The 27,030-nt window shown below is 42.5% G+C and overlaps 1 protein-coding gene across 1 annotated transcript in view; it reads left to right on the top strand.

Moving 5' to 3' along the window:
- SPATA16 (spermatogenesis associated 16) overlaps positions 1 to 27,030 on the top strand; it is a gene marked incomplete at both ends in the record, with an annotated part of 174,975 nt that overhangs the window by 985 nt on the left and 146,960 nt on the right. The gene's annotated exons all lie outside the window — the stretch shown is intronic.

Consider the following 27,030-nt stretch of genomic DNA (forward strand, 5'->3'; position numbering starts at 1 on the left):
GAGCACCGGCCCCTAGAGTCGGAAACAACTAGCACGCATGTGCGGGGGAACCTTTACCTTTACCTAACGTGAACAATTCTTCTTGTTTTGCATGTTATTCCCACTATATCACGGGGTCTGGAGTTTAACACGTTGCCCATCACTTCATCCGGTTTACAGCATCTTGAATGTCTGCATCTCAAGCATTGTGTTGGGTTTGATGTGTAATGATGTGATAGTGAAATCTCAGCCAATTTGTCACAGAGTCTGATGCCTCCCCTCCTCCTTTCTTATCCAGGCTTTGGACTGGCAATGGTAGAGTTCAGTACAGAATTAAGCAACCCTAAACGTATGGACTTGCCCTCTTGGAACCCAAGAGATTGAGTTGAATCTTGCCCCATATCAATCCTTCTTTTCTTTTCTTTTCTTTTCACATATACTTTCTCTATCTAAACCACCTATGGATATCTGTAGGAGGTAGGTGCAACCATGTGCAAAACAGCAGATAGAACATTGTGATGCCTTTTGTGTGTGCAGGGATAGAACCCACACCATGATGTTCTGCCTACTATCTACTACTATCTGTTGATGCTCTTGTCCGTACAAACACACATACACATAAAGGATGTTAAGAGTCCCTGGCTTGAAGTGAATGTCATCCAGACATATTCTCCAGCCAGCATACTGGTTTGGCTTGTGTTTGGCTGCCATTCTCTCAGCATGCTGAACAGGGAATTCTGGGAGTTGAAGTCCACACATCTTAAAGTTGCCATGTTGGAAGCTCTGGTTTAAATAATTCCCAGAATTGCCAGTTTACAGAGCCACTGAAGTTATTGGTAGTATAAATGGCTGAAGTTACACTACAGTAGATGGTGACTGGAAGGTATTCCAGTGAATACTACAACTTAATAAGGATTGTCCTGATAGAACAGAAACCATAACAATAAATGTTTCCCTGATGTTTAAACCTTATTACTCTTATCATTGTTTCATATTCTTTGCTATTCTTGACATACAGTGGTTTAAATACAACCAGGAAGAGTTGGGACGCATGTCTCTTATACAGAAGATTATTTTTTCTTTAAAAAAAATTGCATTGTTGTATATAACGTGACCCATACCAGCCAAAAACATCCAAATATGGTGGGGATGAGATAGCATACAGGGCGGAGGTACAAAAACTATCCATATGTTGTAACAACAACTTGCACCTGAACATCGGCAAGACGAAAGAGATGGTGCTAGACTTCTGGAGGAAAAAGGAGGAACCTGCCCCACTTTACATCGGGGAGGACTGTGTGGACAGAGTTTCCTCCTTTAAATTTCTGGGAGTCTACCTCTGCAAAGATCTGACCTGGAAAGTTAATACAACCCAGGTGGCTAGAAAGGCCCAACAGAGGCTTCACTTTCTCAGGGTCTTGCGGAAGAACACGGTAGAACAACGGCTTATGACCCTCTTTTACTGGTCTACTATAGACAGTGTTGTCTCGTATGGTATTGTGGTTTGATATGCTGGTCTGACAGCTGCGGATAGGAAGGCATTACAGAGGGTGGTGAGCACAGCACAAGACATTGTGGGCTGTTCCCTGACACCACTGGATGACATCGCCAGGGCTCGCTGCCTTGGAAGAGTGAGGAAAATTCTCAGGGATGACTCACACCCTGGATGGTATCGCTTTACTCTCCTACCATCGGGTAGGAGATATAGGAGTATAGCCAGCTGCACCAACAGGCTGAAAAACAGCTTTTATCCATGGGCTGTTAGGCTTTTGAACAGGAAATAATTTTTATAAACTTTATGCATAATTGACTTGCGAGGCCGGTGTGTTGTGCAATTAGTTCGCATGGTGTAATAAGATGGAGGGTTTGTGTCACTGTAAGTTGGGGGGTGGGGGCACGAAGGGAGGCTCAGCCAATCTCAATGTACACATGGTTGTACTTTGACAATAAAGGTTCATTCATTCATTCATCAAAATATTTCACTTTCTTACTAAAGGTTTCTAAACCACCCTACCCTCATGCTTCATTAATGGGTGAACCACACTTAGAAATTCACCGATAGCCAATGCAACTTTTTTATCTCTTTCATAGAATAGAATATAGAATAACAGAGTTGGAAAGGAACTTGGACCTTAGTCCAACCCCTAATCCTTGTTGCTCTTTTCTGCACTCTTTCCATATATTTTTAAACATTTTTTTTATATTGTGGTAACTAAAATTGAATGCAATATTACAAGTCTGTTCTTGGCATACTGTCCAAATCATGTTCATTTCTGAGTTGTAGTTTACACTTGCCAAGGAATACAGAGCTTCCAATTTTGATGGGGAAGGGGGAAATGGTGAGCTTTGCTTAAAGGGCCCTCTAAATAATGGATAAGTGACACTGATCATATATGCATTAACTGGAAACTGGAGCTATTGGTATTTACAGGAAAGCCATTGTAATGTTTGTTCCTGATTTCTCCAATGCTTCCAATTTGATTTAATTATCCTGGAAATCCCTTCTATCATAACAACATAACTCCTACTGTGCCGAGGCTTATAATAATCACATAATGGCCATGGTTTAGGCTTAATCAGATTTTAGTTTCCCTGTCCTGTTTCTATAACGTTGCTATAAAAACTGACAGAATCACACACAAACAAAACAAGCATTGTTTAAACATCTTTATCAAGTCTCTTCCCGCTCGTCTCTATGCTCTATCATCTCAAATATATAAACACAGAAAGATACATTTGCGCATAATGAAAAACATCAGAAATTGGATTACCAGTGCTCGGAACAAGGTATGATAAACTGTTTGCTCATGTGGTAGATTCAATGAAAGCGTGGGGCTTTTTCCTCACTGCAGATGGGCTGATTAAAGTTGCTGTGCTGCAAAGCTGAGCAACTCACAATGCTTTCTATACAGGTGGTCCTCGACATATGACCACAACTGAGCCCAAAATTTCTGTGACTGAGCAAAACAGTTGTTAAGTGAATTTTCCTCCATTTTATGACCTTTCTTTGCCACAGTTGTTAAATGAATCTGGCTTCCCCATTGACTTTGTCAAGAAGGTCACAAAAGGTTATCCCATGACCCCTGAAACAACCGTCATAAATATGAGCCAGTTGCCAAGCATCTGAATTTTGATCATGTGACCATGGGGATGTTGCAACAGTTGTAATATGAAAACTGTTCACATGTTACTTTTTCCAGTGTCATCGTGACTTCGAACCGTGACTAAACAAATGGTTGTAAGTCAAGGATCAACTGTTTATGGAATATACGTCTTCTATGCCCTAAGAATACCTATAATATGGAACCAAAGGGAAATACAGATCAAGCTGAAGCAACTGGCTTCCTTGGGCCAAAACCCATCACCTGAGCAGATTCAAATAAAGTTCAATAATCTCTGCCCCATATAAACAAAACTTTTCTTCTAGTGTGAAAAAATGTTGCTTTATATTCTGTGTGCCATGGTATGTGGGATGCAAACAAATCACTTCCAAGGCTTAGCCTCCTTTAAAAAAAATTCCCAATTAATCCACAGGGAAGCAACATTTTAAAAACCCTTGTGACTTCCTTTCCCCCCCCCCTAGCATTCTTGAGAGTCCAAGCTGCTGGGAATGTGGCATTTTCAGCTGTATGACCTGATTTTTCCCAGCTCTGCAGCTCCCAAAGTGGTATCATAAATGTTAAGTAGGTGGTTCAGCAGACCACAAGGTAAATCAGGCCACTTTTCATAGCCACCCTCCTCCATCTTCTTCTTTAAAATGTTTCAGGCAACTGGAGCATAAATCATATAACGGTTGCTGGAACGGTTGCTGGAATTGGGTATCTGTAGTTTAATGAAGAGAAGGATGAGGGGTGACATGATAGCAGTGTTCCAATATCCCAGGGGTTGCCACAAAGAAGACGGAGTTAAGCTATTCTCCAAAGCACCTGAAGGCAGGACAAGAAGCAATGGATGGAAACTAATCAAAGGCATGGCTAGATGAATCAAAAGTTGGAATTAAGATTGCCGGGAGAAATATCAACAACCTAAGATATGCAGATCATACCACTCTAATGGCAGAAAGTGAAGAGGAACTAAAGAGCCTCTTGTTGCAGGTGAAGAAGGAGAGTGCAAAAGTTGGCTTAAAACTTAACATTAAGAAAACCAAGATCATGGCATCCAGCCCTCTTAGTTCCTGGCAAATAGATGGGGGAAAAATGGAGGTAGTGACAGATTTTATTTTCCTGGGCTCCAAGATCACCACAGATGGGGACTGCAGCCAAGAAATTAAAAGACGCTTGCTCCTGGGGAGGAAAGCCATGGCAAATCTAGACAGCACACTAAAAAGCAGAGACATCACCCTGCCAACAAAAGTGCGTATAGTCAAGGCTATGATCTTCCTAGTTGCAATGTATGGCAGTGAAAGTTGGACCATAAGAAAGGCTGAGCGCCAAAGAATTGAGGCCTTTGAAATATGGTGCTGGAGAAGACTCCTGCGAGTCCCTTGGACTGCAAGGCGATTGTTGGGGGAAATAAGCTAATTTTGTAATAATGCCGCTTGCGGGGGGGAAGCCCTAATAAGCAGGCATATACATAGAATGAAGGCTATTGCTAAGCACATTGATTTGTGCTTTAGATTGTAAGCCGCCCTGAGTCTTCAGAGAAGGGCGGGATATAAATGGGATTTTTTTTAAAAAGGCGATCAAACCAGTCATTCCTAGAGGAGATCAACCCTGACTGCTCTTTAGAAGGCCAGATCCTGAAGTTGAAGCTCAAATACTTTGGCCACCTAATGAGAAGGAAGGACTCACTGGAGAAGAGCCTAATGCTGGGAAAGATTGAGGGCAAGAGAAGAAGGGGACAACAGAGAATGAGGTGGCTGGATGGAGTCACTGAAGCAGTAGGTGTGAGCTTAAATGGACTCCAGAAGATGGTAGAGGACAGGAAGGCCTGTAGGAACTTTATCCATAGGGTTGTGATGGGTCGGACACGACTTCGCAACTAACAACTACAAATCAAGGAGGGAAGCAACCTAGAACTAAGGAGGAATTTCCTGATAGAACAATCAATCAGTGGAACAACCTGCCTGGTATTTTCTCACTGAAGTGGTACCTATTTATCTATTTGCATTTGCATGCTTTCAAACTACTAGGTTGGCAGGAGCTGGGGCAAATGGACAGGAGCTCATTCCATCATACAGCTCGCTCTCGGGTTTCTAACTTCCAAGCTGTCAATCTTTCAATGGTCTTCTAACTCAGCATCCTAACCACATGATCCACCACCCTCCCACTCCCATAATTTATAGAAAAGGAGAGGAAAATCATGTATGGTAATTTCATTGTCCTCTATTGCTGAATTATTGGGGAACCGCCAATATATCCTCATTTTCAGTAAACTTGTGCTCTTCCCCTTCCTGCACCACACCTTTCTGCTGCTCTTCCTTGATTTTCTATTCCTAGCCCAGGAGACCTCATTGCAGCAAAGCATGTTCTCAAACCACCCCCACCCACAAAACCTGGATTTGTGGTGTTCCTTGCCAATCATTGTCATTATTCCAGGTATTCCCTCACTCAGAAGTGCTTCAGATCTGTTTTCAATCCTTCTTCATAAGGCAGGATTCCTCAGAGGATCCAAAACGGTCTATTTGGTGTGTGCATGTTTATTAAGCACGGTCGTTGTTTGGAGACTAAACTTGTAATTAGCTTCTGTGATTTATCCCCAGAGGGAATATTTTCTCAACACCTGGCCCCCTAAGAAATGTCTCTGAAGTAAGAGGCTGTATCAGCCCACCTGCATAACTCACGTGACACCGAAATGCTTAATCTTTTTTTTTTCCTCTGTGCTCAAATATGGATTATCTTTTTTGCCCTAAGAAGTGGAATGGTTAGGGATCCAGAGTTTTCTGATAAATTTCACTTTAGCTTCTGGTAGGAATAAAGGTGTACAAAATTAGTGTCCGATATTGGGGTATGATGTAAATAAAATGGATAAGCCTTGATATTTGGGTAGGTCTTTAACTTTGATTGATTGATAGATTAAAGCTATATCTTTTATAAAGTATACTTTATATACTTTGTATTTTTATTGTGTCTTACTCTTAATGGGTACATATCTTTGCATTGTTTTCTTCTTTTTAACACTGTAAATTGCCCAGAGCCACCTTGTGATAAAGATGGGCAGCAAATAAATTTAATAAATAATAAAATAAAAAATAAAAAATAAAACAATAACAAAATAAAATAAAATAAATAAAATAAAATAAATAAAATAAAATAAAATAAATAATAAAATAAAATAATAAAATTAAAATAAATAAAATAAAATAAAATAATAAAATAAAATACACCAACCTCCCAATCTCTCTGTTTGGGTGACTCCAGGTGGCCTACTGGAAAGATAGCTAAGAGAGGCATAATAGGGATCAGAATTAGGCATAATAGGGATCAGAATTAGGGAAAATCTAATTCTAGGTAGGTTCAAGACTTATAGAAAGAAGTGCTATTTTACAGTACTTTGGAACTCTACAGTGCTTCAACTGCATCATAGTTAAGTGATCAAATTCACTGCCATCAAGTATGATTTGGAGGGTGCAGTTATTGGTGGGGTTACCTGTCCTGATGACTATGTCTTACTTTCCAAATCACAGGCTGCATACTTTACCCGTCCTCTATAGGGAGATCAGTGGTACCTTTAATATGTGAAGTAGTAATTCGACTCTAATTCCCGCTCTAGGACATCTGATTCTGTCCTATTCACTTTAAAGACAATTCAGGAAATGTAGAGCAGGTTTAGAAAAGGGCAGCCAGGACTGGCAAACTGAGAAGTCTGTAAGAGATTACAGTGGGACTTTTCTGAACTGATACCACAATATAAAGAGCCCCAAAGAGCAGTTCAACTGGGTTATATCTCAGGTTCTTCTGTTCAGGTGGAGGTTGGATAGATATTACAGAGGGTTGTTGGGCTAGTTGACCTTAAAGATTACTTGCTACTCTATCAACCTTCAGAGTTTCATAGGTAAAGGTAAAGGTTCCCCTGCACATGCGTGCTAGTTGTTTCCAACTCTAGGGGCCGGTGCTCATCTCCGTTTCAAAGCCGAAGAGCCAGCGCTTGTCCGAGGACGTCTCCGTGGTCATGTGGCCAGCATGACTAGATGCCAAAGGTGCACGGAACGCTGTTACCTTCCCACCGTAGTGGTCCCTATTTTTCTACTTGCATTTTTATGTGCTTTCCAACTGCTAGGTTGGCAGAAGATGGGACGAGTAACAGGCGCTCACTCTGTTTCATAGATGTACTATATTTCTTATTTTGACTGATTTTAAGCTGCTGCAGTTGTACAGTTCTAAGCAACGTGCAGCAATATCTTCAAACTGTCACAAAAACAAAATGAATAAAAGTCTGTCTCTAACATGTTATAGCAATAACATGGTAAAACAGCTATGTATCCTATCCATCATCACATTTTATATTATACTAACAGCATTCTGCACTTACCACTCATGCTATTATCTCATTTGCTCATTGGAACAACATGGCTTTCTAAATGTCAGGATAAAAGCACCAATCTTGTATCTGGTTGCAGCTGTCCCACGGAAAGGGAACTCCTGCAGAAAATGCTCACTTCTCAGTTCCCTCCCACTATAGGTCATGAGTATTTTGGGTGTAGATTTATACAATTGATCTTATGGCCAAAGTAACCTAAAAAAACACAATATAAACAACCATTAAAACATACATTTTTTTTAAAAAAAGAGCAGTCCAGAATAAAAAATAATAACACAAAACAATATCAATGTCATGGCTCCGATGCTAAGACCAACAAAATCAGAACTCTGAGGCAAGAGGTTACAAAATATCAGCACCATCAAAAGTGAAACCAAGTCTGAAATTCCCTCCAAAGAGTTACACAATTACAAAGTCAAACTTCCCACCCCAGGGCTATGCAATCGGCTACGTTCCCCAATAAAACAATTTAGTGGGCTTTCTCACAAAACGCCTAACCCTCCAAGCTAACTGATAGAATGACCTTGGTTCCCACCAGACCCAGAATTGTTTAGACTAGCAAAAATGCTCCGCATCCCCTCCGTTTCTTGTGGCAACCTAGAATGAGCAAGATGGCTTCAGCCAAGTTCGTTGCAGACTTGACAATCCAACCACCAGGGCTTCACCAACTACCTGACTCCCATGCCTGAGTAAGCAGCCAGATCTTCATCATTTTCTTGAAGGGTTCAATCTGTCTCAGGTGGTTAGGTGTGCCAGAGGGTACGCACTGGTGGTTAGGTATGCCAGAGGGTAGGTAAGGTACCAAAACCAAAACCAAAAAAGTGCACTTCCTGGTTTCTACCAGTTGGCATTCTTTAATTGACAATTGACCCGAAACATGCTTTTCCTGCCAGAGCTAATACATATAGTCCTTGATTTACAACCACAATTGGGATAAGAATTTCCATTGCTAAGCAAAAGTGAGTCATGCCTGATTTTACTATGTTTTTCGCTATGGTTGGCAAACCTGACTGAAAGGGGTCCAGATAATCTTCTTCCTCCAGGTTCAGTCAATCGCAGTCAATCACAGTGTAGGTTGTAAGGAAAGGCTGAAGACAGGATCCAGCACCAGAGCATTCTAAAATTACTAGAAAGTGGTCCATCTGCGGCAAGAGAGTGATGCTAATTTACCCCAGTTCAGATCATGTCAGCACTGGTCCAAGAGGAAGGCCTGATCCGAAATGTGGCCATCATTATGCATGGCCCTCAATGATGTGGGTCAGATCCATGGCTTCTTTGAGGGCTATGAACTCCTAAGCTACCTCCAACACCATCAAGAGGAAAGGTTTAAAGTTCACCACACCATAATCGTAGGATGCCTACTACCAATTCAACCACAGAATGAAGCAGGATGGGCAGAAAGGGTAGTACAAAAAACAGTCTTTAGAGTCTAACAGGATCTCACACCATCACTTGGAGGGCAACGCCTTTGGAAGCTATCACAGGTAACCATAGCTACTCTGCTGTTCCTTCCTTGAGATCTTGATTGATACCAAACCTGTATTCCAGCCAGACACATTTGCATGAGGGCAACCCCTCTCTTCATGCCCAGCTAGAGCTTGGTAATACATATCAGTCCAGAGTTTAATGATGTTCTCAACTGAACTGCTCTCCAGATTACTGGGAAATTCTTCAAGATCCTGAGGAACCCAAATGAATTGATCAAACAGAAAGTCCCTTTGAGGGAGAAGAGGGAGTTAAGAACTAGAAAATATGGGGGGGAAATAAACAAAAATAAATAAAAGCATCTGAAGTACTTAGTTAAATTGGCCCTAACTCTGGTGTGACACAGAATTTTAGACTAAAGGGACTTTTGTCCTGAATCAGCAGGTTTCCTATGTTTTCAAATGAGAAGTGAAGAAATGGATCCTTTGCCCTTGTTGTTTACCCCAGTTATATGTCAAAAGCTAGTTAATGGACTCTGCCCCATCGAAATAAATAGACCTTTTATGTTCACTTACTCATATGAGTGGGAATTGTTAGCAAGATGTCTGGGGCAAGAAATCTCTTGACAGCCAATTAATTATACTGATAAAGATGGCATACAAATTCTAGAAAGGTTTCCTCCTTCCATAAATCTCTTCCAGAATTAAATTTTACACTCTGTTGTCCTGAAAATAATCTCCTCCAGGTCATTAAACAAACAAATGAAGTACCTTAATGGATGGTGTGTTATTTGAAAGCCCAGAAAGAGCTCCAGCTGTATCACCATGCATACCATATCAAGTGCAGCATTTGTCTCTTGGATGCAAAATGAAGACCTCAAATAAAGTGTGATTAATTCACCAGAGGGTTATACAGATCTCTCTGCATGAGCTGGATTAATTCCATAACCCACAGATGGTCATTATGGGCTGTGCCGAGGTGATGATGAAATAAACATAAGTGTCAGTCTATTTATTTATTTAAAAATAATATTTTTTTTACTTTAACTCTTTAAGAATACTCTGATATGCAGTGCATAAAATTGCATAGTATTAGCAGTTCACTCCCTTCTGTACAGGACATAGCATATAAGCATTGCTTGAGCAGAGTCCACAGGATTGTGTGGGATGCTACACATCCTCTTCACAACCTGTTTTCCTTGTTACCTTCTGGGAGGAGGCTTCATGATAACTGAAGCAGACATCCAGATTCAGTCATAGTTTTGTGCCATACAGTATTAACCTTGTGAATTCTCAAGCTTCTTCTTTCTGCTATGTATTCAAGATGGAGTGATTAATATTTATACACATTTATATGTAAGGGGGTGTGTGTGTGTGTTGTATATAGCATGTTTATATGTTTATTATGTATGTATACACTTTTGAGAGCAGGCAACAGAATTTCATTTCTAATGTGTACCAGTGTGCCCACAGTAAAAAAAAATAACAATAAAGGTTATCTAATCTAGTCATATACGTATCAACCCAGAGCTCTGCATATATTCCCATATCCCTAGGAAAGGTGCACATGACCTTCCCTATATGTCTGCACAAAAAATATTGGAAATAAATCAAGGTTGCTAGATCAAGCCTTAGAGACTAGTTCAGTTTCTCAATCTCAGCAACTTTAAGATGTATGAATTTCAATTTCCAGGACTCTCCACTAGGCATGTATTCTCCTGCGCTGATTGGGGAATTCTTGAAATGGAAGCCTATACATCTTAAAGATGTCGACATTGAGAATCACTGAACTAGATGGATTTTTTTTTAAATCTTTTGAATCAATTGGAAAAACATACATTGCAAAGACCTGCAGACAATAAGAATTGGTAATTCAGTTTCATCAAACAACATGTTCATTCAGGATGGTTCATGGAGAAAAAACTAACAGATACAACATTTTAAAGATGTTTACGGTGAACTTTGGTTACTTTTTTTAAAAAAAATAGTGCTTTTAATACCTTATTTTGTCTCATTGTAACTCCTTTGGAGAATGGATGGTTCTCCAAACTGTGAATAGATTAATTAATTGAGATTGTCGGAACATAGCCAATGGTGCAAAATTACCCCACTAAAATCAGCACTATATATTATTTATTTAATCAAATCTCTATATCTACACATTTCACAAGTGACTCTGGCAGCATTCAACAATCAGATAAAAACAACAATTATAATACAATTATTATAAAAATATAAAGCCAATGTTATTTTTTTAAAAAGAAAACGTGTTAAAAATTAAGATATAAGCCATAAATAGGTCAGGTTGCTGCCAACTGTCATAAAAAGTAACTTGCATGTTGACTTTTATCAGCCACAAAAAGTTTTAAAGGCAAAAAAAAGTTCATTGCCCAAAAAGAATGACGAGAGGAAAAAATACTGATTATTTTCCATATTCAAACATACAAAGACAAGGAAAGCAAGCTAGCGAATACTGGGTGACAATCATTGTGCATTGTGTTATTCGTAATATACAATGATTGCTTCGCAGTTTTTGCCAGCTTAGTTTGTACTTTCTTGCTATTGTGAATGAGATTTGAAGAATTAATGGCTGCTAAAATCTTAACCCTCAATACGACAGAGTATTGTTTTGTCAATCAAGACAAATAAGCTTCTGTGCTTTCAATGGGAGAAGTGTCCTTTGAACTCTGGGGTTGCATAGGATTGAAATCTATAGGTGAGAAGAGAATATGTCATAGAGAACAATGGATGGGGTTTCAATACTTTTTTCCTCTCACTGTAATTCACTGATATTATTTCTGATTGCAGTGACTCTGGAATCTATGATTTTAAATTCACATCAAGTGTGCCATCTGATGCTTTAAAATGTACTAGAATTACTTGATTTTTTCACTGCTAGTATGAGTGTCCTAAAATACTTGGAAATTGGACTTGGTATTCCTTTGAAAAGAAATAGAAATATCATTAGAATCCCAGCTCTTTTTATGTACCGGTAGTCCTTGACCTATGACCAAATTTAGTCCAAAATTTCCATTGCTAAACAGTTGTTAAGTGAGTTTTGCTCCATTTTACAAACTTCCTTGCCATATTTGTTAAATGAATCACTGCAGTTGTTTAGTAACATGGCTTCCCCATTGACTTTGCTTGTCAGAAGGTCACAAAAGGTGACCATGTGACTCCAGGACACCACAACCATCATAAATATGAGCCAGTTGCCAGGCATTCAAATTGTGATCACTCGACCATGAGGAAGCTGCAATGGTCATAATTGTAAAATACCATCATAAGTCACATTTTTCCAGTCACTTAATGAACTGTTGTAAGTTGAGGATGATCTGTATTACCAATTAGGCATGTCACATATGTGAATTCCATATTGCCATGAACTCATTCAAAGCCAAATATCAATGTTTGTGTAGAACACAGGTGTCAAACTTGATCATGTCACATGGCTTATTGTGACGTATCATGACGTTGTTTGCCTTTGCGGAGCCAGAGTGGGCGTGGCCTGCACATGACACATCTGACCCGTGGGTCGCCAGTTTGATACCCCGCTGTAGAAAGACTTCTTCATCCCATCCTTCAGCAGGAATTGGACAAACATGATTTCCCATCAACAGAAGTCGGGCTTTTAAGTTTGAACAGTCACATCCTTCCCAGTGTTAGGTAACATACTCAAACGTTTTCTGTTAGCATTTTTACCTGTTGTACCAACTCAATTTAAGATCCAGTTTTTTGTATTATAAAAATGGTAGTGTTTCTTTCCACTTCTCTTTCTGCTTGACAAAGAACTGGGGGTGGAGAGGAAGATCATCGCCCTTTTCCTTTTGTGATTATTTTAGAAATGTACAGGAAGGATGATAATTTTGTCAAAATTAGAGTGGGAAATCTGACGGAGAAACTTAGATTTTGTTGTTAGCATCCGCCTATTTTCTCGCATTGCTGCAAGCCTTGTAAACCTTCACCCATAAAAGCTATTGCAAAGCCTACCGATTTTTAAAAGAGAAAGAAAAGAGAAATTATTCTCTCGCATTGTTGGGCTATCGTGGCATTATAGGTGGCAGTGCCAGGGAACTGATTTTCACACATACCCCACTTCCTTTGCGGCTTTATACTTTCTTCTACTGCAGCAGATTTATTTTTAAAAATAATTATAATGATCTATTCCGCCACCCACACAGCTAATAGCAAAAATGCCAAAAAGATGGATGGATTCAAAATCCAGCTCTTTGCCAGCCTCTACAATTTAGGAAGCAGATTATTTGGTTATTTGGTTAGGACACCCAAAGTTCTTTTCTGCCTGTTGTCTTGACATGGACCACTGGATATGTCTCTGGCTCTGAAACTGGTAATTTTGACTGTTTTTCTTCCTCCCTCCCTTTGTAGCCGGGGGTGTGTTTTCTTGAAAGAACACTTATGCATCTTTGCAACACATGTTCAAAGGCACAGAAATTCTCCAATAAAGAGGGGAAAGAACAGACCCAAACAGATTGAGTAATTTATAATTATGCTTAATTGGTTCCTCTGTACATTCGGTTATTTTATCCACAGTTGAAGCTCTAAAATGTGTCCCTGCTGCTCTAAAAAAAAACCATGAAATTAATAATCACACATTTTCTCACAATGTGTCATTTACATTTCACACAAACACTACAGCAATCAACATTGGACTGTCTGATGTCCAATCAAGACCCCCACCCCCACCCCAAAAAAGATTGTTATGGAGATCAAACGCCTACAATTTTTTTTATGGTACAGTCATTGTGGAATTGCAGTTTTCTCTTGGAACAGAGTGTCTTAATATCACGACCTAACTAAATTTCATTTAGTGCATCTATTGGGGTAAAATCGTGTTAATAAACAGTATTTCTCCAAAGTAAATTGTACCTGGTACTTCAGGATAGTCTCCATAACAGTTTCTAGAAGAATATTACCATATCCATAAATATAATTGTCCTGTATGATGAAACAGCAAGAAGCACTGTATACTTTCTGTTGCAGCTGTACACTGAATTGTACAGTTCAAAAGGTTTTCAAAACACTGGTTGTGCTTGCACTGTGCACTGGACAACAAACAGTCCCACCAAAACTCATTCTAATACATTGCCTCAACTCACTCTTTGTAGCTAAATTATGCTTCAAAGTATGCCATGCAACGCCAGAAAACTGTACAAACTAACTTGAGAGTCAATTAGCCAAGAATGAATGCATAGTCATCATCACCCTAGTAAGTGCTGCTAAGGCTAATGTGTGGTCAGGCTAATGTGCAGCCAGAAATAAGGGCAGAAGGACCATCAGAGCTGAAATAAGGCATGTTCTAAGCCATAAGTCATGATCTAAAAACAGCAGTAAGCATAGCAGGCCTTAGGTAAACTTGGATATTAATCAAGACTCAGAAGTAAAAGAAGATGACTGCAATGCAGGCTATGTTGGAGTGTCCTTAAGGACTACCCGAGAACTGAACTCAGCGCAAAATTCAACAAAACTGCATGTTAACTGGGGCAATCCAATTTGACATTTAACATTAATATTTCAGAAGTTGCATTGGTTACCAGTCCTACATGGTTCTGACTTTGGCTATCTCCAAGCTGGCTGTCTTAATAAGCAGTTAAGGATTAAGGCCAACCAATGACCTAAATCTAGCCCAAAAATGATGCTGCTTGATTCTTCCGTTGCTTAACTGACAATATAGTAACATAAGTGCTGAATATAAAATAAAATATTAAAAATAGTTTTCTGTAAAATAGAAAAAAAGAAAATACAGTTTTCTTCTAAGCCATCTCCAGTCCATCTCTTCTTCCAAACTATCTCCATTACAATGGAGAAATGTCTATGGAGATTCTCAGACATTCAGATCATGGTTACTGTTATGTATGCAGGAATCTGCATAGCAACAGCCATCAGGGGGCGTTGGCCTGGACAGTTTCGGCGGGAAACCTAGGGCCAACCCCATTGGCTGTTAGCTTACCTGGCCAGGTATATAAGGAGGCCAGGTAGCCCTCATTCCTCAGTTCACTTCCCCTTCCAATAAAGAGCTGAACTCACACACCGGCTGGCATCTCTCTTGCGTCGGACCCACTACACAATAGTGGCGACGAGGATGGGATTGCTGCCGACCAAGAGCTGAAGTCACTGGGGAAACGCTCCGCGAGCTGAAGGGAAAGGCATTTTTCCTTCTTCCCCCCACGACCGCCAGCCGAACCGGCAACGCCAAGCGCCACATTCACGACCAACTGCCGCCATGGCTAGAGCCGGACAACCCCGCGAATTCGAGACCCGCCGCCCCGAAACCTGGACCCGTTACCTGGCTCACGTTGAACTGTACATGCGGTTCAATCAGATATCGGAGGACGGTGCAAAGGCGGCCGCCCTGCTCTGCCTTGGGGGACCAGCGCTGCTGGAAGTCACCGCGAACCTGTTCCCCCAGGAGGCCATCAACACCGTCGCGTACCGAGACCTTGTGGCCAGGCTCAACGCACATTTCAGGCCCCGGCGCTCCAAGGTGGCCACACGGTCACAATTCGAGAAAAGGGACCAGCGCCCCGACGAGACCGGCACCGACTTCCTCACCGCCCTACGGGAAGCTGCCGTCGCTTGCAGGTTCACAAATTTGGAGGAGCAACTACGGGACCGGCTGATTTGCAGCCTACGCGACAGGCGGTTGCAGGAGCGCCTGTTCGAAAGAGAGGAGGTCTCTCTCCAGGAAGCCGAGGACGCCATCCTAGCCCACGAAGCAGCCTGCGGGGCCGTCCAAGCCTGCCAGGGAACCCGGCCCGGCAACCAGGCAACCAGCGTCCACCGGCAAGGGGCCACAGAGGAGGACAACCTGAGCATCGACCTCCTCCAGTGGAAGTCGACCCCCGACCAGCGAGCCAGACGCCCAGACAGGCCCAGGCCTCCCAGCAACACTGCCATTCCCCAGAGGTGCGCAGGGTGTGGTGGGAACCACATGCACAGCCTCTGCAAGTTCCGGTCCGCCACGTGCCGGGCCTGCAAGAAAACAGGCCACATAGCCGCCGTCTGCCATAGCCGCCGCCCCCGAGAGGAGATCCACGAGCTGCAGCCGGAGGAACCGCCGTTCGAAGGTACTGGGGCCCCCACCAAAACAAAAATTGGCTATGTCGAGAGCCGGCTGGCCATTAACCACACGGGTAGCCGCCGGCTGCTCAAACCCAAAATTAGATTAACAATCCGTTTGCAAGGTGTCCCTTGCAGCATGGAGCTTGACTCCGGATCAGCGGTCTCGATTATTTCGGACGAGACCCTTAACCACATAATTAGCCGGAGCAAGCAACGGATTAAATTACAGCCTACTAAATTAACCCTGACCGATTTTCAGAATTCGCCGGTCAAGGTGAAGGGGGAGGCCACCATTTCAGTAGGGTTTAAGGGTCGCGAAGGGCACCTGGACGTTGTAGTGGTAGAGGGCCGCAGAGCCAGCCTGGTCGGGCTGGACTGGTTTGAGGCCCTGGGAATCTCAGTATCCGGGATCCATCGGATCCAGGGGGACTCCGTTGAGGCCGTTTGCCGGGAGTTCGCTGACGTCTTCGACGGGTCATTAGGCAAGTACACCGGGGGCCCCATATCGTTCAAGCTTAACTCGAACGTCTCCCCCATTAGGGTCCGGCCGCGGCGAGTCCCGTTTGCGCTCAAACACAAAATCGAGCGCGAACTAGACAAGTTGGTGGCCCAGGGAATCTTAGAGCCTGTAGATGGAGGGGAGTGGGAAACCCCCATCGTGACCCCCCTCAAATCCAACGGGGAAATAAGGATCTGCGCCGACTATAAGTGCTCGGTGAACCGCGCCCTAAACCCGCACGCTTACCCGGTTCCCGCAGTCAGCCATGTTCTCGCTTCCCTCCAAGGCGGCGCCATTTTTGCAAGGCTCAATCTTGCACAGGCGTACCAGCAACTCACGGTCACTAGGGAAACAGCTGACATCCAAACCATAGTAACCCATAGGGGGGCGTTCCGGGTGAACAGGCTGCAGTTTGGAGTCAGCGTTGCTCCCGGCATTTTCCAGGAGGTTATGGAAAAGACACTCAAGGGCATTCCAGGAGTCTGCCCCTATTTTGATGACATCCTGATCACAGGAGCATCAGCAGAGGAACTGGCAGGGAGGCTTAGGGAAGTGCTGGCAAGGCTGCGCACAGCTGGCCTCAAACTCAAAAAGGAAAAATGCAGCATAGGCGTTCCTTCCACAGAATTTTTGGGGTTCAGAGTAGACGCCAGGGGAATCCACCCCACAGAATCCAAGGTGAGGGCCATCAAACTAGCACCCACACCCAAGAACAAAGCAGAGCTTCAGGCATTCCTGGGTCTGCTGAATTTCTACCATACATTCCTCCCACACAAGGCAGCCATTGCTGAACCGCTCCACAGGCTGCTAGACAAACAGGCAACATGGGCCTGGACGGCCACCCATGATCAGAGCTTCAAGGCCCTGAAGGCATTGCTGTCGGACAAGTCCACAGTAACCCATTTCATCAAGTCCAAGCCCATTTGTATCACCTGCGATGCATCCCCTTATGGTGTGGGTGCTGTCCTAAGCCACCTTGAGCCCAATGGGGCACAAGTCCCCATAGCATACTATTCTAGGACACTGTCTGGAGCAGAAAGAAACTACGCCCAAATAGACAAAGAAGCCCTGGCAATCGTGGCAGGAATCAAGAAATTCCACGATTACTTATATGGCAGGGAGTTCACTGTCTTCACGGACCACAAACCACTCCTGGGCCTGTTCACCACAGACAGGCAAACCCCCCAGATTCTGTCCCCCAGGATGCTTCGGTGGTCCATCTTCCTTGCAGCATACAATTGCAAGCTGGTACACAAGCCAGGGAAGGAGATGGGCCACGCAGACAGTCTAAGTAGGCTCCCCCTAGACACACACGACCCAGACCCAACACCAGCCACACAGATCCTAGCCCTGCAGGAACTACCCGAGTGCCCAGTTCTTGCCAAGGACATTGCCAGCCACACAGCCACAGACAACATCATGGGCAGGGTGCACGCATGGGTTTGCACAGGGTGGCAGGACAAATCCCCGGGACCAGAGTTTCAGGCCTATTTCATTAGACGCGATGAAATCTCCACACACAAAGGGTGCCTCCTTTGGGGTAGCAGGGTCATCATTCCACCCGCACTACGCGCCAGGGTATTGGACTCCTTACACAAAGGGCACCCGGGGGTGGTCAGGAGCTACCTCTGGCTAGGAGCTACCTCTGGTGGCCCGGGTTGGATAAGGAGGTTGAGGATCGGGTCAAGGCCTGTTATATGTGCCAGAGATCCAGGCCAGAAGTGCCACATGCACCAGTACACCGGTGGGAGGCCACACACACGCCATGGTCCCGCATTCACATTGACTATGCGGGGCCATTCCAGGGTCAACTATTTTTAGTAGTGGTGGACAGTCACTCCAAGTGGTTAGAGGTAGTCCCTGTCCCCAACATGACCTCGGGGAGGACAATCCAGGTGCTCAGAGCTCTCTTTGCCACACACGGCCTCCCCGACGTAATTGTGTCTGATAATGGGCCTCAGTTTACTGCTGCTGATTTCCAGGCGTTCTTGAAGGCGAACTGGATTAGGCACGCCACCTCCGCACCTTTCCATCCATCTACCAACGGGCAGGCCGAACGGATGGTAAGGACGACCAAAGACGCACTCCGGCGCATCATCAGCGGGGACTGGCACCACAGACTGGCCAAATTTTTACTAGCCCAACACACAACACCATGCGTGGCTACCGGCAAGAGCCCAGCAGAACTGCGATGGGGACGGCGCCTCATCACCAAGCTGGACCGCCTACACCCAGACCGGGTAGCAGCCGAAACCGGTAGGGCAACATCACCATCATCACCATCATCACCATCACCACCAGCATCACTACCATCATCATTGCCATCATCACCCACACACAGGGTCCTCAACCTGGGGGACCTGGTCTGGGCAAGGAACTATGGGGCTGGACATCCTTGGGTTCCGGGGACAGTGGTCGGGAAAACAGGACCCCTTTCGTACATTGTAGGGGTGGAGGGGGACAGACGCATAAGGCAACACATCGATCAGCTCAGAGGAAGAGTCCCTGAGCACGTCACACACGCCCCTGAGCGCGTCACACACGTCCCTGAACTCAACGCACACGATCAACAGGAGGACCACACTCCAGGAGGGGCCAACCCAGCTGAGGACGTCACAGGGCAGGGACCAGAGGAGGAGGACTTCCTGATGCCGGCTCCTTACAGCCCTGCACAAAGGCCTCAGGAACCCACGGTCCAAGCCCAGGGGCCAAGCACACCCAGACGATCCACCCGTCCACACAGGACACCAGCCTACCTGTCGGACTATGTGTGCAAGTGACCCTCACACAAGGACACCACTGTTTTTTTATATATATATATACTCATAGTTATAGTAGTTGCATGTTGTTGTTATGTGGGTCTTCTCTAAGGGGGGAGGGGTGTTATGTATGCAGGAATCTGCATAGCAACAGCCATCAGGGGGCGTTGGCCTGGACAGTTTCGGCGGGAAACCTAGGGCCAACCCCATTGGCTGTTAGCTTACCTGGCCAGGTATATAAGGAGGCCAGGTAGCCCTCATTCCTCAGTTCACTTCCCCTTCCAATAAAGAGCTGAACTCACACACCGGCTGGCATCTCTCTTGCGTCGGACCCACTACACAATAGTTACCCCAAAGAGTCATTTTCAAAAGGCAATTGGATTTTGTTTTTCCTTGAAGACATTTGGCTTTTCATCCAAGAAGCTTCTATAGTTCTGCCTGAATGGTGGAGGATGGAAGGATTTATATTCTTTCCAGCCATCTGGTCATTAGCACTCTTTCTGAGAGTTGTTGAGGCCACCTGAGGGTATATCTGTGCCCTCAGGGTCACCTGAATAGTGCAAATGGATGTGGAATCTTTTTGGAACTGCTGAAAGGACTGTGTTGTAAAGAGAAGATGGGTGGTATCATATCCCTCCCCCTCTGTTGAGAAAGGGCTGTTCAGTCTTAATGTATATGGACCCTTTGATCATGGAGATGGTGAGAAATGTAGATTTCCAAGACTATATTAATATAACCTCACCATAAAGTAGAATTAGGTACTCTGAACATGCTTCCTGTCTGGAGCACTTCATAAAGTTGACACCAGTCTTGCAAGTCTTGTACCCTATCACCTTTACTGCCCAAGAAATTAAGCATGGTCCACCTGAGACATTTAGCATGCCTACATTTGTGAAATAAGCTACCTTTGGCCAAGCCTTGTTTGGGCTATAGTTCTCTTCTCTCTCCCAAGACTATTGCCATGTGCTATTACACACTGCTTGTCACACTAGGCAGTGCTGAGCAGTTTCTGAGTGCTTTTAGGTATGGCTCATCACATAGGTCAGTGGTCTTCTGATCCTAACATGCAATGTTGTATGCTTTCCCCGCTTGTTTCAAACACCAATCCTGATCCTGCTTCTGAATCTACGCCATTTCTTCAAACTGTATTTTTGTGCTTTCTACAATTTCCAGTTTTTGTGAATGAGAGATGGGAGGGTTGATGGGTTGCATCCAAAATACTATATTGCTTCTACTGCTTTGTTGTTGTTGTTGTTGTTTGTTGTTCATCTTCTTTGGGTCACCATTTGCTGCTGATCATACACCAAGCAATCTCTGTTACCAACTTTACTGTAAAACTTATGACTTTTGCATCACCGCAAGAATGATGCCATTACATATTTACAGTTTTATAAGCAATTACATATTTATGATGTCTGATTTAAGTATCACGATATGGTTGTTGTCATTATTTCCCATCCTATAAAGTTCTAAAACATAACATTGTTCTAATGGTCTTTTAAAATTGCTTAGCGGGGTCAAATTATTCCAAGTTTACATACTTTACGTTGTTAAAGATTTTTTCCCCCTGCAAAAATGAAAATTAAAGCCACAGCCAAAGTGGTAAGCTCAAATTCTACCAGCATGCGTATTGGCCACTAAGGGAAGTTATAGAAATAACAGCAAATGAATTCAGTTCTCATAGCTGCCTAAAGAGATTTTTTCCTATTTTTTTGTAAATTAACTGCCCTTTGGAAACCAAAGGAGAAGACCAAAGCCAGGAAGTTCATGGACAGGCTGGAAAAAATTTCTGTCTGCAGAGAGGACAGAAATTCTCTTCCAGAGAATGGAGAATTATTATTAAAGCATTTTACTCCCATTTAGGTGATTCACATGGAAACATGCTGTAAGGACAAGGTAACAGCTGTTAGCAGAGACATTTGTTATTTCACAGTGTCAAAGGATGAACAATGGCAGGTGTAGGGGGAAGAGAAAAGCTGTTGAGAATGAAAGGTGTGGGAGGACATGCAGAGGTTTTGAGCTCTATTAAGGCTGGGGGCTTTCTCTGTTGTTTGATTGTTTGCTCATAATGCATTTGAGATTGCTAGCTTTCTGCTGCTAAGTGGTGACAACAGCTTTTTGGGACAAAGTTCCCCATATAAGTGGCAGAGAAGGAGCAGAACGAGCTGGCATTAGTTTCAGATTCTGAAACAGCATAGAACAGTGAGGCAATCCATGGTGTGGAAGTCATTCCAGGATGGATGTGGAAGGCAGTTATTGTTTCTCAGGGAAATTGCTTCTGTGTCCTGGCATTGATTCAGTGGTTAGTTGCACGTGGAGAATTTATTTTATTTATTATTTATTTGGATTTATATACCGCCCCTCTCCGAAGGGACTCGGGGCGGTGTACAGGGCAATTAAAACACTATAAACAACACATAATGTATAAAAAATTAAAATGAGATTAAATCAAATAGCCCTAAACAATAAAACACATTCTAAGATTTAAAGTTTTTAAAATTTAAGATCTAAAATCCCAGTCCCTCAGTCCAGGCCAGCAAGTTCAAATAGCCAAGTCTTCAGGTCGCGGCGAAACGAGCGAAGGTCGGGAGCCATCCAGAGCTCAACCGGAAGCTGATTCCAGAGGGCAGGCGCGCCCACAGAGAATGCTCTCCCCCTGGGGGCCGCCAGTCGACATTCCCTGACCGACAGCACCCTGAGGAGGCCCTCTCTGTGGGAGCGCACAGGGTGATGGGAAGTTAATGCCGGCAAAAGGTACTCCCGTAAATAACCCGGACCCATGCCATTTAGGGCTTTATAGGTCATCACCAGCACCTTGAACCTCACCCGGAAGACAACTGGAAGCCAATGCAGCTCGCAGAGCAGAGGTGTTACATGGGAGTATCAGGAAGTTAATTTGGAATAAAGAATCTCCTATGCTTTTTATTGATTATTAAAATAAAATAAGTTCCACAACTCCACTGAACCTTAATACTGCTGCTTGCTGTTGATCACCACAGGACACTGCTTCCTCCTGCTTGGGTTACTCCCATTTGAATGGAGTGTGCATAAGTTGCAAAAGTGGTTTGTTTTATCTGGGTTTTAGCTAATATCTGATCAGCTGAGACCTTTCTGTTTAATAGTTGACTTGAGTGTCGTTTCTTCCAAAAAGCTACCGACTCACAGACCTGCAATGACCTGGTACTTTTAAGAGTGAAAATCATCCCCATTCCATCCTTATTCCATTTTAAATGTGACAGTAGCAGTGAATAACTGACTTCTCAGAAACTTTACTTTCGTTGTCACGCATAGCTAGCTGCAGTAATGGGCAAGAGCACAGAAATTCAGTCTCAGACCCACTAAAGAGAGAAATAATGCATCATCGGCATATAGGAGAACAGAAATAGGTTCTCCGAACAGAAATAGCCTAGCGCGGTGGGTGGGAAGGGTGAAATGTGGATTTTGTCAGAACTTGAACCAACAAATTAAATTAAAAGATCAGAACAGAAAAGAAAAGAACAAAAAGAGTAACCAATATGAACTCTTGTATGTCAAAGACTACCTGTTTACATTATGGCTGTTTTCATATAATTTCATAATCAGCAGCAAAAGACATTAGCTGATAACAGACACAATCAGTTTCACCCAGAGCCTGATTCTAGGGATTACATGAAAAACTACCTTTACGTCAATAAAAGCAACTTAGGTCCTGCACAAGTGATTGATATATTTCCATCTTACTCAATTGCCAGGATGTTATCATGTACCATCCAATCAGTGAGTTTTCCATGGAAGTGCCTACTTACAGGTTGGTAATGATGCTCCACAGGATGAGGCAGAAAATAGTTGGATCTTTTCTAGCTCCTTAGGGTATATTGGCAGAATTATGAATGAATTTCAATCTTCAGGGATCTTGAAGCAAGAGTCAATATAAGTGAGCTAAGTCCAAACTATGCTATTAGCATTTGTGCTACAATCAAAACACATCTGGCAGCCCTGCCATTGTTGTGCTGTGCGATAAACTTAGCAGCCTCAAGAGGAGATCCCAGAGGCAAGTTGGCTGCACCATTGTAACAGCAACAGTAATAGAGTTGGACGGGACCTTGGAACACTGTTGTCATGTCATCTGTAGTCCTCCTTTTCATTAAACTAGGTAAAGGTAAAGGTTCCCCCGCACATGCGTGCTAGTCGTTTCTGATTCTAGGGGCTGGTGCTCATCTCCATTTCAAAGCCGAAGAGCCAGTGCTTGTCCGAGGATGTCTCCGTGGTCATGTGGCCAGCATGACTAGATGCCAAAGGCGCATGGAACGCTTTTACCTTCCCACCGTAGTGGTCCCTATTTTTCTGCTTGCATTTTTACGTACTTTCGAACTGCTAGGTTGGCAGAAGCTGGGACGAGTAACAGGCACTCACTCTGTTACGCAGCACTCAGGATTCGACCCGCCAAACTGCCAACCTTCTGATCGACAAGCTCAGCGTTCTAGACATATCCAATTCCTGCAACTGTTCTTCATATGTTTTAGCCTCCAGTCCCACAGTCATCTTTCTTCTTTGTAGAGTCTCAACATCTTTTTATATCATGCCAACCAAAACTGGATGCAATATTCCAAGTGTGATCTTACCAACCTCCTACTCTTACAGTAAACCTATAGTACTTCTGGTAGATGGCTGATCATGCTCTTCTTAAAAGCCTCCAGTGTCAGGGTACCCACAATTCCCAAAGGCAATCTGTTCCATTGTTCTCACTGTTAGAAATTTTCTCCTTAATTCTAGGTTGCTTCTCTCCTTGGTTAGTTTCCATCCATTGTTTCTTGTCTTGCCTACAGCTGCTTTGGTAAATAAGATGCCCCCTCTTCTTTGTGGTAGCCCTTCAAGTATTGGAAGAGTACTGCCATGTCACCCCTGGTCCTTCTTTTCACTAGACTAGGTATATCTAGTTCCATTGGGCCAATGATCCAATGAAATCACAATTCTGGATGCACTGCTAAGCCAGATACCCAAACATTCAGCCACACCTTAGGGATGATCAGGCAATAATATTCAAAACAGCATTGAAAAGAAAGAAACAACATAGTGCTAGAAAGTTGAGGAGGTCATTTCTTGTGTTACCCAAGCAAATGTCTCCTAGGTATCTCTCTGGTCTTTTCCAGTGGACAATATAGACTTTTGGCTTTTCAAGTTCCTCCCAAATGTTGTGAACTGTAGTCTCTCTAGTCTAGTGGTTCCTAAACTGGAGGTAATTAACTCCAATCAGACATGGTTGAATGGGAGAGGTAACTTGGCATATTTGGGGACTGATTGGGTAATTTGAAATTTTATTTTATTAATATGTTTTTCACCCATCTCATTGCAAGGTGACTCTTGTTTATGAGTCAAGACAGTTATGTAAAATAATAGAGTCTGTTTTGTTTTGGGTTTGTTTTTTTGGGGAGAGAATTGGATTTTTGTGGAGGGTAATGACATTATTCTAGATCAGGGAAACAGTTAAGTTGGCTCAACCATTTTAATTCCACTCTATTCTTTAAAAAGTTTGATTTAAATAGACATAGGTCCAACACTTTCATGGTCAAGCCATAGCTTTGAGGGGTATTTGATTTAATCTTAGGTGAGGACTTCTTGGATGCTATTAATTAGGATCTCAAGACATTAATAGTTACTCAAGACGACTATAGTAAATTACTCGACCCAAGTAGTACATTCATTATGATTGCTATTGCTATCACACGTGTAACCACTTAATAATTTTGGTCATTCTGACATTGTTGTATATAAGAATTTGTGCCCAAACAACTGTGAATGCTTTCCTTTTTTTGTACAGCCTTGACTATAAAAATAAAATAAATAAATGTGAAATTGAAAGACTTGAATGGCAGAAAAACTCACCATCTGCAAGGGGCTGTGTTTCTGAGTACAATTTTTAATCTGGGAAGGGAATAGAGAAGTAATATTCAAAGCCCTATTGTGCCGAAAATGTGCCAAAATCTGTCAGATAATTCCATAAAAATATATTTCCAAAAAAATTCCTCTCCTGAAAAAACAGCCCCTGTGTTTCTATTTTATTCTCAGGGTATTTTGGATTTTATTTCTAATGTATGTTAGAACTGTTATTTATCTTTGGGGAAATGGAATGGCAAAAAGTGCTGTTATTTTTTTTTCCCTCCATGGAAATTAAATTGAAGTATGAGAAATGAGGGAGACAGTATACTTCAACAAAGATGGTTATGTAGTGAAAGATGGGACATTCACATAGTGTTAGAACTTAATTTTGGAACTCTGCACTACATTTATGACAATTTCATTGACATTGAAAGTGAAAAAGATGCTTTTTACCATAAAATGGAGGGAGGGAGGGAGGGAGGGAGGGAGGGAGGAAGGAAGGAAGGAAGGAAGGAAGGAAATATTGGCTAAAAATGTTTTAAAAGCACAATATATTGTTTACTCATAATAGGAACCCAATTTCCTTCTAATATAACAATTTGCATGAAAACCATATCAAGTTGAATGCTAAGTCACCTACCAGCTCTGTACATCAACCTCAATTTACAGGCAAATTCCACTTATCTTTTCATTTTTAAAACAGGAAATAAAGCCCTACCATTATCTGCATTTGTTCATACTGTAGTTTCATCCTTCCCTTTTCATAATTAAAATGTAATGCTTAATTTAATTTATGTGTTCCTAGGCACTGACCAACTCCTGAATAACTTTAGTAGCTCACAATGTACCATAAATAAAATAAAATATAATATAATAAAATAATAAAATAAAATAAAAAATAAAATAAAATAAATAAAATAAAATAAAAATTAAACTAAACTAAAAAACTAAAATAAAATAAAATAAAAAATAAAATAAAAATGAATGTTATTCAATATGAAAAACACAGGGTAAATAAAGAACAAATAAAAATAAAGAACAAAATGGCAACCCCCTGCCAAAACACAAAACATATACAAATACATCTCACAGGGGCTTCCAGCCAACTTAGCCCAAGGGAGCTGGGAGGAGCTGGGAGAACAGCTATTGTATGTTTTTAGGCCCTCTCAAATGCCATCAAGGTGGGAGCCTCGTGGATCTCAGAGGGAAACTCATTCCAGATGCCAGGTGCCATGACAGAGATAGCACATTTCTGAAGTCCTGAAAGATGACATTATTTAATTGAAGGGCCCCATAGTGAAATATGTCCCATTAACTCCTTAACTCATAAATATTTTTTCTCATTTATTATTACATGCAAAGGATAAGAAGAGGTTGATAGGACATAATTGTCTTTGACACTGTGCTACGTGAATTTAGTTACTGGCTTGGATATATATGTTTTCCTACAAAGCAAAGGGTCCACCTATCTGAACCAACATTCAGCATTTTCATCTAGGGAGTTGCCAACCAATTCCAAGTATAGTTAACTACCCAAGTTAATACAAGTCACCCATAAAAACTTGCCTGGGCCAAGACATTACCGTGCATTTGAGACTCCCAATCTTGTCGAAGCCACCTAGCTCATTGACAGCACCACAAGAATAACAAATAATAAAACTCAATGACAGCAATTGCAGAAGAGTTTGCCTAAAGGCTAGTAAATTTAGCTGCACTTGGATGACAGCTGCATGTAGATTTAGTATTGAATTAACATGAAATGAAAATTTCAGGATATTGTGCAGGAAGTTATTTACACATCTCTCATTAACAAGAAAAACATGATTTTTTTTAATCAGCTCACTCAGCTGAAAATGTATCCTAAGCTGTCACTAAATGTTGAATTGCTTAAGGGAGTAAGGCAAATTGAACAGTGAGCAGTGATAGCACTAATTTGTACTTATTTTTTTCCTTT

This window comes from Vipera ursinii, assembly GCF_947247035.1.
Source record: "Vipera ursinii genome assembly, chromosome: 5".
Taxonomy (NCBI): Eukaryota; Metazoa; Chordata; class Lepidosauria; order Squamata; family Viperidae; genus Vipera; species Vipera ursinii.